The sequence below is a fragment of the Palaemon carinicauda genome, chromosome 8 (genome assembly GCF_036898095.1).
Source record: "Palaemon carinicauda isolate YSFRI2023 chromosome 8, ASM3689809v2, whole genome shotgun sequence".
In the NCBI taxonomy this organism is placed as follows: domain Eukaryota; kingdom Metazoa; phylum Arthropoda; class Malacostraca; order Decapoda; family Palaemonidae; genus Palaemon; species Palaemon carinicauda.
Window position 1 is genome coordinate 113,228,823 of NC_090732.1, and position 15,000 is coordinate 113,243,822.

Consider the following 15,000-nt stretch of genomic DNA (forward strand, 5'->3'; position numbering starts at 1 on the left):
GTTTACTAATGATTTTATTTATATTTTATTTGTGCATTGAAGAGAGGTTAGCTAGTTCTCCTCGTGTAGACGTAAGTATGTTATGTAAATTACGTAAGACTTTCGTCGTTAATTTCATTGTATTCTTTATTCAAGTCAGTATATGTAAATTTACGTTATTTCTAAGAATCAACTTTTTATTTCACGTATTTTTGTTACGAAGTCTTGCGTAATATGTTTGAGAGTGTTATGTGATCATACGCGATAGGAACAAGGGCTTATGTAATGTTCTTTTATATTTTTATGAGGTATTGCAATTTTTGAGAGAGAATACACAAGTGTTTTGGGTCCATGCACTTTGGAATTTTCGCGAAAAACCTTGTGATAGGATGTTATCTTTCTTTTCATTTCGGGGACAGCTCGCTGACTGAGAGAGCCGATACTTGGTAACTCTGACGCCTTACCTTGCCCCCCCACTTCCAGAACTGGCTCTCCTGGAATCTTCTAGAAGTAGCTAAGTCTTATATAAGGCCCCCCAGTAGTAGAGAAGCAGCCGTCCTGTGAAAGAGCCAAAAATTCCCTCTCTCTCAGAGTACCTATACTGTATCCTCTCCTAAGTGACTCTGTGCTGCAAAGCAAATCGTGTGTTGAAAAGATACGTAAGACGAAACGTGGATCTTGAATTCATTGTATTAGGGTGAGTGTTGGCATTGTGTAAAGTTTTTGTAACTGGCCCTGTAGGAAGGCTAGGTATTTGTATTGTAATCTGGTTATCTATTTTAATTAAGTGTCAACCCTAAATATTGTATTCAGATTTAATTTCAAGTGAAACAAGTGATTGTATAATTTTCGTAAGTGTTATTTCTCTTTTTTTTTAGTCTAAGGATTATTCAGATTTAACATTTAAAGTCAAGTCATTCTAGAATTTTCAGATTATACCATTTTTGTCTTGATCTAAGTTTTGTTCAGACTTAATATTTCGAGTGATTTATTTTGTTATTATGTAAATTCTTTTCAAAATGTTGTAATTTATATAGAATATATTTATTTTTCTAAATAGTGTATCATTCCAATCACCATTGTTTAGAATAGTTGCTCTCGTATCCTGTTAATGAAACGCAGTAAGTTTATTCGTAATAATAATTGCCCAGTTTAGTTTTGAGTGTACTTAAGACCTTTGGATATTCAGTGTTTTACATATTGCTGCCTGGGAGTTATTTAACTGTCTCAGAATCCGTGTATTAATATTTTAAAGTGTAACAGTTTAAATGTAAAATCAAACAAGTGAGTTTGGAATTCGAGAGGTTGATTAACTTGCCAGTCGTAGTATGTTTGCTCCCCAGTCCCGAGCCATAGTATAATATATTTTTGGTGCCCAGACCCAGGAGCCATCATTGTATAATATATATATATATATATATATATATATATATATATATATATATATATATATATACTGTGTATATATATACATATATATACATACTGTATATATATATATATATATATATATATATATATATATATATATATATATACTGTGTATATATATACATATATATACATACTGTATATATATATATATATATATATATATATATATATATATATATATATATATATATATATATACTGTATATATATATACATATATATATATATATATATATATATATATATATATATATATATATATATATATATATATATATATATATACATACATCGATCATGGGACTAAGAAACATGATGTAATGATTCATTATAAAGAAAACACAGCGACTTATAGATAAAGTGTATTTGCAACTATTCATTTACAAACGAATTCTGCAATACAAAATCGTTATGCATTATATCCTTTGGTAATTGCAAGGGAAACAAAATAGCACTGCCAAATATTGCATTTGTCTGCGATACATGATGTTCATTTTTGCTTTATACCTCACTTAGTTTACGTAATTTCTACCTGGTTTTTGGTCACACATAGATTAAAGGTAGATGATGAGTATTACCTTGAAAAAAATATCCATATCTTAAAAAATATACGAAAAATTACGAGTTTAACCGAAACAAGCGTTGAAAAAGTTTTATACAACTTTGTTATATGCTATTTTTTACCTACAAATGTTATGCAAACGTAAAAACAAATAGGTGGATTTTGTGGAAAAAAATCCTTTTGAATGTCATGAATCTAAAAAATAATGCAAGAGAGGAAAATATGGGTGAAATATTTGGCGTCAACGAATATGGAAGATTTTAAATATTCTCTTTCACTGTAACATGATGCAAGAGCTTTGGCTGCCAGTAATGTGGGACTGGTTGGTTTACTTGAGGGAAATGGAGTTTATTGTATCACACTGTATTGCATTATGCACCAAAACACATTATGTGGCAATGTATTACAAATGAATGAAGTTTTGCAGGATGTGGTCAGGATAGTGAATTTAATCAGATGTGGTAATAAGTCACAACGACACGGAAAATTTATATCTTTCCTTGAAATGAATGCAGAATTTGGTGATGTGTACCTCTACACTCAAGTATTAGGTGGCTTGATGCAAAACAAAATGCCTTTCTTCAAAATAAACAGCTTGGCAATACAGAAATGTACAAAACTCCGGTACAAGAGGCTTTATTTGCTCTAGTATTCCTCACAGTCATAACCACCCACTTGAATGTGCTTAATCTGAACTTACAAGGCAAGTAAAAACTCTTTCCTCAACTGGTTGGGTACATTGATGTTTTACACAAGGAACTGATACTATTCAGTGCTTGCTTAATATATATTATTCTTAAACACTTTCCATGACAGATTATATAAAGTCAAACTTTTCATGCTTTGTCAAAAAATGAAAGTTTATCATTTAGAATTTGAAAACTGATGTTGAAATTTCGAGAAGCTGATATTCAGTCTTCTATTATCTAACATCCCAATGGAAGTTGGTGTGGAGGTAGAGTTACTAGAACTTCAGCTTAAGTTATGCGATCTGCAGTCAGACTCAATGTTGCTTTCAAAGCAAAATGTAAATTAGGAAAATTTCTGAGAGTTGGTTTGCAAGAACAGATTCCACAAGTTGGGAGACAGCTTTTAAACTGCACTCCATGTTTGGTTGTAAATATGTGAATGCACCATTTCATCTATGAAACAAGTAAATTCTAAAACTAGAAATATTTTGGAAAAATAAAACTGATTGTTTTTCAGGATTGTCCCTACTAACTTTGGCATTAATATGGAGGCCTTTGAATAACATAAGTAGCATAACTAGACTTCCCATTAGCAAACAACGACTTCCACAACATTTTTATTTGTTCACAGTAGTTACTGATATATATATATATATATATATATATATATATATATATATATATATATATATATATATATATATATATATATATATATATACTGTATACATATATATATATATATATATATATATATATATATATATATATATATACATATATATATATATATATATATATATATATATATATATATATATATATATATATATATATCTTTTCATAAATCTATTATCATTAATTTTCTTTTGCGAGGAGACCCTGCTTTTGCCTTAGTCCTTAAAGGTAAAATGTATGTGTACATATATATATATATATATATATATATATATATATATATATATATATATATATATATGTATGTATATATATATATATATATATATATATATATATATATATATACACTGCTTATGTATATCATAAAATAATATATATATATATATATATATATATATATATATATATATATATATATATATATATATATATATATATATTTATATATATACGTGCATATATATATATTATTTTATGATATACATAAGCAGTATATATATATATATATATATATATATATATATATATATATATATATATATATATGTGTGTGTGTGTGTGTGTGTGTGTGTGTGTGTGTGTGTGTAGCATCATCATCTCCTCCTACGCCTATTAACGCAAAGGGCCTCAGTTAGATTTCGCCAGTCGTCTCTATCTTGAGCTTTTAATTCAATACCTCTCCATTTATCATCTCCTACTTCGTGCTTCATAGTCCTCACCCATGTAGGTCTGTGTCATCCAACTCTTCTAGTGCCTTATGGAGCCTAGCTGAGCATTTGGTTAACTAATCTCTCTTAGGGAGTGAGAAGAGCATGCCCAAACCATCTCCATCTACCCCTCCTCATGATCTCATCCACATATGGCACTCGAGTAATCTCTCTTATAGTTTCATTTCTAATCCTGTCCTGCCATTTACCTCCCAATATCCCTCTGAGGGCTTTGTTCTCATATCTTCTAAATCTATTGGAGATTGTTTCATTGTCATACCATGACTCATTTTCATAGAGAAACACTGATCTCACTAAACTGATATATAGTCTGATTTTAATACGTAATTTCAGGTGATTTGATTTCCAAATTTTACTTAACCTAGACATTGTCTGATGTGCTTTTTTCAATCTTTCAGTAAACTAATTCTAAAGAGCTTGTATTGGAGAGCATAGTTTCTAAATACTTAAATGATTATACCTCATTGATCATTCTCCTTCCAATGGTATTTCATCTTCCATTGCATACTCCGTACTCATCATCTCTATCTCTCTTCTATTTATCTTCAACCCAGACTCGTATGATATTGCATGCATTCTGGTAAGCAACCATTGCAAATCCTATGGTGTTCTGCTAACAAGGACAGGATCACCAGCATACTCTAGGTCTGTTAAATTCCTATTACCTATCCAGTCTAGTCCTTTTCCACCATCTCCAACTGTTCTACGAATTACAAAATCCATGAGGAGGATAAAAATCATAGGTGAAAACACATTTTCTTGGAGTACTCCACTATTCACAGGAAATTATTTTGTTAAGACTTCATTAACCTTAATTTTGCACTTGCTATGCTCATGAACAGACTTAATTAAATCTACATATTTAAGAGGAATTCCATAATAACGCAGGACTCTCCATAAAATTAGCCGGTGCACACTATCAAAGGCTTTTTCATAATCCACAAATGCCATCAAAAGTGGATTTCTATATTCTATTCATTGCTGTAAACTATGTCTCAAAATGAAAATTTGGTCTGTGCAACTTCTACCTTCTCTAAATCCTGCTTGTTCATCTCTCAACTTTTCATCAATCTTTTTCTCCAGTCTGTTTAGAATAAGAATACTATATATTTTCATAACAACTGGCGTAATTGTTATGCCTCTGTAATAATTGCAATCAGTCAGGTCTCCTTTTTTTTGCCATTTTCGCCAACACTCCTAACTCCCATTCATGAGATTTTGCCTCTTCATGCCACATTCTACAAAATAATGTATATACAGTATGTATACTGTACATATTTCATTTTTTGTTTATCTTTTAATGGCCCGTCATGTAATTGTTTAGAGCTGAAGTGGCCCAAGATATCAATGAAGTTGAACAACCCTGACCTAGAACTTTTGGTTCTTGATGAATTTCAGTAGACTACACATATCACATAACATAAAGGGACATTGCCAAATCCTCAATCATGTAGCCAGGGCTCGATGCAAAGGATTTCATTTCCATAATTATAAAATTACGGTGTCTTTCTTGTTTTACTGTGTTGTGCATCCTCCGTTGAAAGCCCCCCCCCCCCCCCCCCCCCCCCCCAAAAAAAAAAAAGTTTTTTTAAATTATTACAATTGTTGTGAAATCTTATGAATACTTTTTAAATAATTTCCTAAATTTAGATTTTTTTATTAAAGATATCAATTTGGGAATTTTTTTTTCATCAAACGATGATATTACCTACCTCAACTGATTGACCGAATGAGCTCATATAGGAAAGGAAGGAAAGTTGTACTTTCAGGTTATGCATTTATATAATTGATCTCACTAGTGTGAAAAATATTCACACTAGAGAATCATTGTAACCCATGACCACACTGTTATTTATAATTTTTCATATTTGGGGTGAAGATGCTAGCCTTGTACCCACGACTTAATTGAATGAGGCTAGATTTTGCGTTTTGTATCCCAGTGAGCTGGCCAAGGAGAAATCGGACAGAGCATCTTTTCAATTTGATCAGAATTCATAAAATATGTATATATTCTGTTGGTGACGGTGTTGTAATATGCCTTGCTGCTTCCTCCGGTCGCCATGGTGACCGCCGAGGTGGCGGTAGTAGGGGATTCAGAATATGAAGCTTTATTTGTGGTGGATAACGGGGGAGGGGTGGGCTGTAGTACCCTAGCAGTACCAACCAAACTCGGCTGAATCCTTCTTCAGGCTGGGAGTAACAGAAAGAAGAAAAATCTCTTTTTGTTCTTTTTTTTTCATGTCGGCTACCATCCAAAATTGGGGAAAGTTCTATGGTAATACATAGATATCTAGAGTTATTCAGTTTAGTACTATATGATACCTTATCTAAAATCTAAAGTAGATTACTTTAGAATCACACACACATGTACGCACACTACATATATAATACACACACTCACACACTTATATATATATACATATATATATATATATATATATATATATATATATATATATATATATATATATATATATATATATATATATATATATAATTGTGTGCGACTATATACTGTTATACCTGTATATATACATATTTGTGTTCGTATGATTGAGAGAATGATTCAAAGAGCAGAGCATCTTTACCCTTCCTGAGGAGTCCATAAGCTCTCTTCGGAGTGCAGCAGGTGAGTCGTTCAATTTCTCTCCTCTGTCGAATGATTAGCCTTTTAAAGGCACCGGTGGATGCGTGGGTGATGCACGGATGATTATGTAGGTTGAAGTGAGGCTGCCGCCTTGTAAGGAGTTCCCTGCCAAAACCCAGAGGGTCTAGTCTATTGGGGGTCTCGTACTGGGTACGCACACCCAATAGGGTAACGCCCCACACGGTACTCTCGAGATGCATTCTCGGTTTATACCAGAATGTAATGAGCAAAAATGTCCTAGTGAATACTTACGTGTTAACATCTTTCGTATATGTGAGCCTGTTTAGTTTATGCTTCATATGCTACACTACTTAGTTTTCATTATTACGTAGACATATTTCCAGATTATTGGATATAGTCAGCGACAGTAGGAGAAAATTTTCCAAACCCACTGCTTTTTAAATTCACTTATCGTTACAATTTGCACAAAATAATAATTATTCTGTTGTATATTTTGATGCAAATTTCAAGTCGAACATATCCGCTAAGGACATGGCCTTAGCGGATATTCATATTCATGTGTCAACTATTCTGAAATTAACCTTGCTTCTGAGGAAGATAACGGTTAATATATATATATATAATATATATATATATATATATATATATATATATATATATATATATATATATATATATATATATATATATATATATATATATATATGTATGTATATACATATATATATATATATATATATATATATATATATATATATATATATATATATATATATATATATATATATATGTATATATATATGAGAGAGAGAGAGAGAGAGAGAGAGAGAGAGAGAGAGAGAGAGAGAGAGAGAGAGAGAGAGAGAGAGAGATGCTCGAAGACTCCACACGGACTAACAATGCCCCGTTCCGTATACTGAGGATAGAATAATGCTTACCCTACCGTCTTAAAGATTGCTGTGCCATGTACAACATACACCATATTTTCAAATTGCCGTAGGCCATGGATTTCATAGCTTAGCATGACTACTTGGCCCACTGACTATAAGATTCTCTCTGTCAAATGACCCGGTCGCAGAATTAAAAGCGGGCGTTTCCTATTTGAGTGCCGAGATGATGATGGAACGCAGCCTACACTGCCAGTTCTCTGAATATTTAATTTTTTATATGTTTCATTTCGTGTTAATTTCATTTTTCATTTTCATGGGTTAGACATATGATTTGGCTAGTCATGAATATTGTAGTTGTATCGGTCGTTTAAATATGAAGCCAATCAACGTAAAAAAAAAGGCTTGAACACAATTTTCCAGTATCCTTAAAATAGTGTTAGTTATAAACTATGATCTCTCTCTCTCTCTCTCTCTCTCTCTCTCTCTCTCTCTCTCTCTCTCAAGGAACCTAAGTACACGTATTATTGTTATGGGTCTAATTTTGTTGACAAAATTGTTTGGAGTTCACTTTAACTTAGTATGTCCTTCTTTGAGAGCTGGCTTTGGAAGTTTTTTTTTTTTTTTTTTTTATTTAGGGGGGGGGGCGTTTTCTAAATAAATGAAAACTTAGCTATAAAAATCCTTAGTAGAAATTACTACAGTCACATTGATAATATTGGATCGCTTTGTTATGATTCCTCTTTCATGAGTGAAAGGGTCAGTGTTCGATTTTTAAGTGAAGAGTAATGCTTTTGTAACGTTCCATCAAAATACTTTGAGCATTTGATGACCTAAGCAGTGAGATGTTTGTCTTACAGGTATTCAGCTGTGGTAGGTTGCAGCCAGGGTAGAAAAAAGTGCAATGAGATAGTATTATCCTGAATTATGAGCTTTGAAGCCGTGGCTGTACACGGTCAAAATAATATCATCTTAGATATCATTGAAGTGTAATGTTGAGGGGTGAAGGATACAAGCAGTGTCACGCCCAAATCAGCTAGAAAAACAAAAAACGCGGTTATTCAAGAAAAGTAAAAACAGGAAATGAAGGGAATAAGCCAAGAAATAAAGAGATAAGCAGATGAATAACAAGAATTAAGAAATGTCGATTAACTGATAACCAAAATTATTCAAACCATGTCAGCTAGATTCTAAATTACCATTAATGACCAATCTTATCCTGAATGCAAAAATAAAATGTAAAAAAAAAAAAAAATAAATATTATTATTATTGATATCAATATGCATGTTCTTTGAATAAAAAAACATGAACTTCACAGCAAGCTTCCATAAAAGATTGCAAAAAAAATTTCTGCACAAAAATCAGTTCGATAAATCCCGGAGACAGGAATTCAAGAAGACGTACCTAGTGCTATGTTTAGTCAGGAATCCGTCCTTGAGAAATTCGTTTTATATATATCTCGCGAGTTAAAAAAATAAAAAGTAGACCTTTGCGATGGTAAAATGTGCTCACTCATTTGTATGGGCGGTGAAGAATTCATCGCAAAAAGTTGCCGTTGGCTAAATATTAATTATGACGATGAAAACATGGAGTGTTCACTCTTAGGGACGATGTAAGGACTGGAGGAAAACATTCAAGGTAGACAAAAAACGCAGAATCTTTTTTTTCTTATAAGTACTTTGTTACAATCTCTCTCTCTCTCTCTCTCTCTCTCTCTCTCTCTCTCTCTCTCTCTCTCTCTCTCTCTCTCTCTCTCTCTCTTGCGGAAAATCACAATACTTCAAGTTATTTGTAATTGTTGAAGGTGTTTTCACCAAAATACTCGTCTCCAAAAACACATTCTCTCTCTCTCTCTCTCTCTCTCTCTCTCTCTCTCTCTCTCTCTCTCTCTCTCTCTCGCGTGTCTACGTCGTTCAGACGCCCTTATAAAACACATCGCCATAAGCAGAGCCAATACAGATTGACTCTGGCCTTAAGCAGGATGACTGAAACTACCGGAACCCCTACACTTTATGATTGAGAGGGGCATGTTGGGAGAGACAGGGTGAGGGACCCTGTTGGAGGCCTGTGGCATTTGGTTCAAGATACAAATCGAAATGAACTGCCCAAATGGGCACTCACAATGAAGAAGGCTCGGGGTTGGAGAGCCCCGACCAGATCCTTGGTATGGAAGTAAACATCAAGAAGGACGCTAGAGGTTAGGGGGACACGGTAGGGAGAGTACCTAGATCCAATTTAGGTGTAACTAGTCCCGCCCTGAACATAACCTTAAGGGAATCGGTGAGAGTAGGAGGACGAGGAAATGGAGGGGGGGGGGTCACTAAGGCTGGTTTTGTCACTTACACAAATCACCTTGACCTCACTCACACCTTACGTCGCAATGTACACCTAGTGAAACAGGTAGGCTACTTACTTTTCGGTGTGCTCATGGAACTCCATAACTCGAGTCATATTCTATTCTCTTTACTTAATGTTACTTTTATGTTTTTCGAGTGACATTATTACCCACTTCCTTTTGCACGAAAAGGTGATTAGGTTTACGGTAAGTTTCCTTACACTTCGTGTTTTACGCCCTACACCTTTATCTAGATTTGCAATTGGCATGACCGTATTTATTCTCACCCTCACTAAAGAATTTTAGTTTGACGTATGTGAAAAAGTAGTTTATAAATTTCTATACCGTGGGTAACTGGTGACATGGTTAAATGAGTCGAACTATATTCTATATAACGATATTGGATATTAATAAAAATTAAAATAGGCGAGCAAACAATTTAGAGATTACATGTAATACACAATTGTTTGATTAGAAAAATTGTTCTAAGTTATGTGGTGAAATCCCGTAGAAAAAAATTAATATTTCCTTATCTTACACAAATATTTTCAATCCTTCGACTATATCAAAATCCGACAACAGTTAGGAATAGCAGCAATGATGATGACAATGATAAACGTAATGCATGGAAATATAAAATATCCATCACGTCTTTACAGTACACAATTCCAGAATTTATGTAAAAAAGGAATCATACACTGTCACCGAAAAATTACAGAAAGATTTGAGGAAACATTGTAAGACAAAACAAGGAAATTACATGTTTTTCTCGTTAAATATTTTAATGCAATATAACATTGAATTCGGTATAATGGTCTTATAATTAACTACGAGTCAAAAAATTACACTAAAACATATATAAAATGGTAAGACATAAACCTGCCAATACCCTTAAACCTTTTATTATCGCTAATGAAAAGCGCTGAACTTAATATCTTTTGACAACGAAAACATAGTGAGAGAGAGAGAGAGAGAGAGAGAGAGAGAGAGAGAGAGAGAGAGAGAGAGAGAGAGAGAGAGAGAGAGAGAGAATTGGCAATGATCTCTCTTTTGAAATTTTTCCCACAAACTTCATCGAGTTAATGAATCAAGAATCCAACATGCCAGGTGCATTGACCTTTGATCTCCTAAGGCTTCCGCCGTAATGTCGTTAGCGCTCAATTCTTTTGTGGTTAAGTTGAGTAATTTTCTTTAGGTTTCCAAATAACTCTTGGATATTTTAAGCTATGCATTCTCCTTTGACCAGATATAAACTTCTGCGTAAGGAAGTTACGTTGGAATATATGTTTTAACGCAAAGGATTTGACCTTGGATTTAAGCATCGGTAATGAGGCAGCATTTTCTAGTTCAGATCCAATGAAAATAAGAAAAAGAAAGAAAAAAAATAGGATTTAATCCATCCCACAGGAAGTGATCGATTCGCCTTTTGAATGGTGTAAATTATATGTCCAAGAAAATGAATAAGGGCCTTAAAGTTAATAAACAGATAAAAATAAATACATCTATTCTCCCTAGCAAATGGACGGCTGTTTGGAATTTGTATTCTCTTATTCACTGTTGAATTCTCTGCAAATAGAAAAAAGATAGTGTTTGGTGTAAATCCATGAAACTCTTTGTAATTCAATTTAATCAACTAAATTATCGAAGTAAAGGCGAAACAGGTTTAGGTTTTAGATCGTAAAGGTTATTAACCCAATAAAATTTATTTGACAAAAGCTTGTAAAGTCAGAAGTAGCAAAATAGCAACAAGGAAATGCTTTCTTATATTTGTCGAGAAATTTTAATGGATAAACAATGATCCCAAGAGTCAAAACAAGAATTAGGTTTAAGTTTGAAGATGGAATCGAGAGATTTTTCGTTCCATCGTCGTTTGCCAACGAAAATGACTCATAGTTTTATTGTTTTCTTCCCACTAATATTCTGATTTCCTGTCGTTATAAATAGCAAATACCTCTAATCCATGCACAAAAGAGATTGAAGGATCCTTCGTTTAAGTTCTATGATTAAAAAGTATTATGTAAAATTCAGTTTTACTTGAGAATATAGTTATTAGGTTTCTTTTTACACTTCTACCAGTCTTTTTTTCTCAAAGTTAGTGCAAACGCTTTTATGCTATGCTGTTCAGGTTGGCATAAGTCTTCTTTCAAAGTTTGCATGTTACTTATCTGTTATTCAATGTTATTTTTCACCATATTTTTTTCTATTCCCCGGTATAGGTTAATTTTTACCTCTCCATTTCTTTTCGTAATGGTATCCTTTCTCTGTTGGGTACATAATACTCCTTACATTTGGTTTTCCAACTAGAGTTGCTACTTGGTTAGTAGTAGTAGCTATAATAATAATAATAATAATAATAATAATAATAATAATAATAATAATAATAATAATAATAATAATAATAATATACCCAATATTCTACAGTATTAGTGATAAGAAGACTTCTCTTAACTGTACCAGCATGTAGGTATTAAAAATTAGCATAAAAATCTCATAGAATGATCAGTTGCATTACTTATAAACAGGGTCTATTTGAAGCTGAAAGCCTTGGAAAATATTTGCAGTGTTGCTGAAAGACGGTAATCCAGATTTCAAATGCCCTTGTTCCTACTAAATTTAATACAATGACTAAACTAGGTGTATACGATCACAAAGTTTGTATGCAAATACACATATATTCATGAATACATATATATATATATATATATATATATATATATATATATATATATATATATATATATATATATACATATATATATGCCTTTTCAAGCTCAAAGGCTATTATCAAGAGACTTGATCTTTCATAGTGGTCACCCTTTTAAAGTCATTACAGATCACGCCCACTAACCGAACGACAGTGCCAGAGACTAATATCTAGATCCGAAATAAGACAAAATAATTGCTTGTAACTTTCTATCCAACAAATTAAATTTAAGAGTCAGTCAGTAGCCCAGCGGAAGGCCAGACAAGCAAATATTTTCTAAGGATAGATTGATCAATGAAAATCATGATTAGCACGGTCAAAGGTAACAGCAAAATCATGCCCCATCATACGAGCTTCCTGACCAAAATCATGGGAAATTGTATGAATTGCATCAAAATATGCTCCCAAGCAAATTTGGGAAGAGATGATTACCTTCAGCATATCTATTTAGACGTTTTGCCAAAAGACGTTCAAATCTTTAGATAATATAGGTGTTATAGAGATTTGGCAATAATCAGCAGGACTAGAACTACCAAAAGAACCTCTTCTTGCTAACCTGCGAAAAATAACAGACAACTTAGGCACTAAAAATCAGCTGTCTTTATAAAATACTAGGTCTACTCTTATATAAGCATCAAAGTCCACTAAGAGCATTTTAATTCCACGGGACCAAATATGTAAACTAGTTAGTTTATCCTTCTGAAAAAAAAAAAAAAAAAGTTGTGTGGAAGATAGAGTTTGTCATTACTCTGCTTACTGTCAAACACATTAGCTAAAGAGGGTTGTGTTTTCCTTTGGACAGCGAGTGACAGCCATATGGCTTAAGTAAAACTAGAACTGTTAAGTCTACCCCAAACAATGAAGATTTGAGAGTAGCCAACCATTTATGCTCATGGTCTGTACCAGAAAGGGTTTCTTTAATAGTTAAATTGTATTCCTTTATAGATAAAGCATACATTCTCTGAGTTACAGCTATTAGCTGGTAAAATCATTCCAAGTGAAATATGATCTATTACCTTTCCAAAACTGATATGCCTCCTGTTTCTCCAAATAAGATCATCTATAATCATCATTGAACCAGGCTTTGTCCTTCACTCGGTATTTCAACACATGAGAAGAGATACAGCTATCAATTATGTTGACAAGATTTTCACTCTAAAGGACAAGAGGATCTGCCCCTTTATATAACTGTGACCAATTCAAATATAAAAGATCACTTAAAAGTCCATTGCAGTCTGCTTGACATCATATATATATATATATATATATATATATATATATATATATATATATATATATATATATATATATATATATATACAAAACTATGACATATCAGGGAAAAGCTGCTCAATCTTATTTACTAACGAAACCAAAGCATGCATACATCCCAATTGTAGGACCAACCTTGATTGTTATAACTCCAGGGCAGTCAGTGTATAATAGGTAAAAGCAATTAGCAGACTTGTGAGTAACTTCTCTCTTGATTTGCTAACAGCCTGATTCAGTGGCCAAATCCAAAGATCTTAGGCCACGGAAATTTGCAGGAGAAACAAAATATATCCAATCCGCATGGTGAGCATTGAAACCACCAACAAGCACAAAAGAGGCCTTTCTATCATCTTCTTGTATCTTAGTCATAGTGGAAAGAAGACAATCAAAGCTAGATTCATCCAAGTCTTGATTCTAATAGATGGAGCACAAATAAAAGTTATGCAGGCCAGAAACTTTAATGACATGAATCTCACAGCATCCACATCCATGCAGGACTTATGAGAAGCAGGATATTCAGTCCTAATGTAAACTTCCATACACCTTGCCTTCAAAACCTGGATCAAGCAGTTCAGATGAATGCTGCACTTAAGAAACCAAAGTTTTTGAGCATAACAAAATAAAGAATACTGACTGTAAGCAACTGTAAGGTATCTAATATCGCCATTTTTCCGCAAATACTGCCATACACTAGACGACACTGGGGAAATCTAGCATACACTGATTTTGGATTTTGTTCAATATCCCCGGACAGAATAAGAATTGTAACCAATAAAAAGGTCCCATCATACTTGGAAACAAACATAACAATATAAACAACAATAACAATATGTACATAAGTATAATCAAAGCGACACACCATGTACGGCTTAGTACCCTCCAGGATAGTCACTTCAACAGAAGGAAGAAATGTAAATGTGGTTTTTAAAATGAATATCATAGAGGAAAATACAAAAACATATAGGGAAAATAGAACCTCCTCGTAAACCATCAAGTATCCATGAAAGATAAAGCAACTAGATTAGTGTGCTAGATTGTACCCTCAAGCAAGAGAACTCTAACCCAAGATAGTGGAAGACTCTAGTACAGAAGCTGTGTCAATAGCCAAGACTAAAGAGCA

At 33.0% G+C, this 15,000-nt stretch overlaps 1 pseudogene; it reads right to left on the bottom strand.

The window, feature by feature from the left end:
* The window catches only part of LOC137645838 (serine-rich adhesin for platelets-like), a 210,388-nt pseudogene that overhangs the window by 152,995 nt on the left and 42,393 nt on the right, over positions 1-15,000 (bottom strand).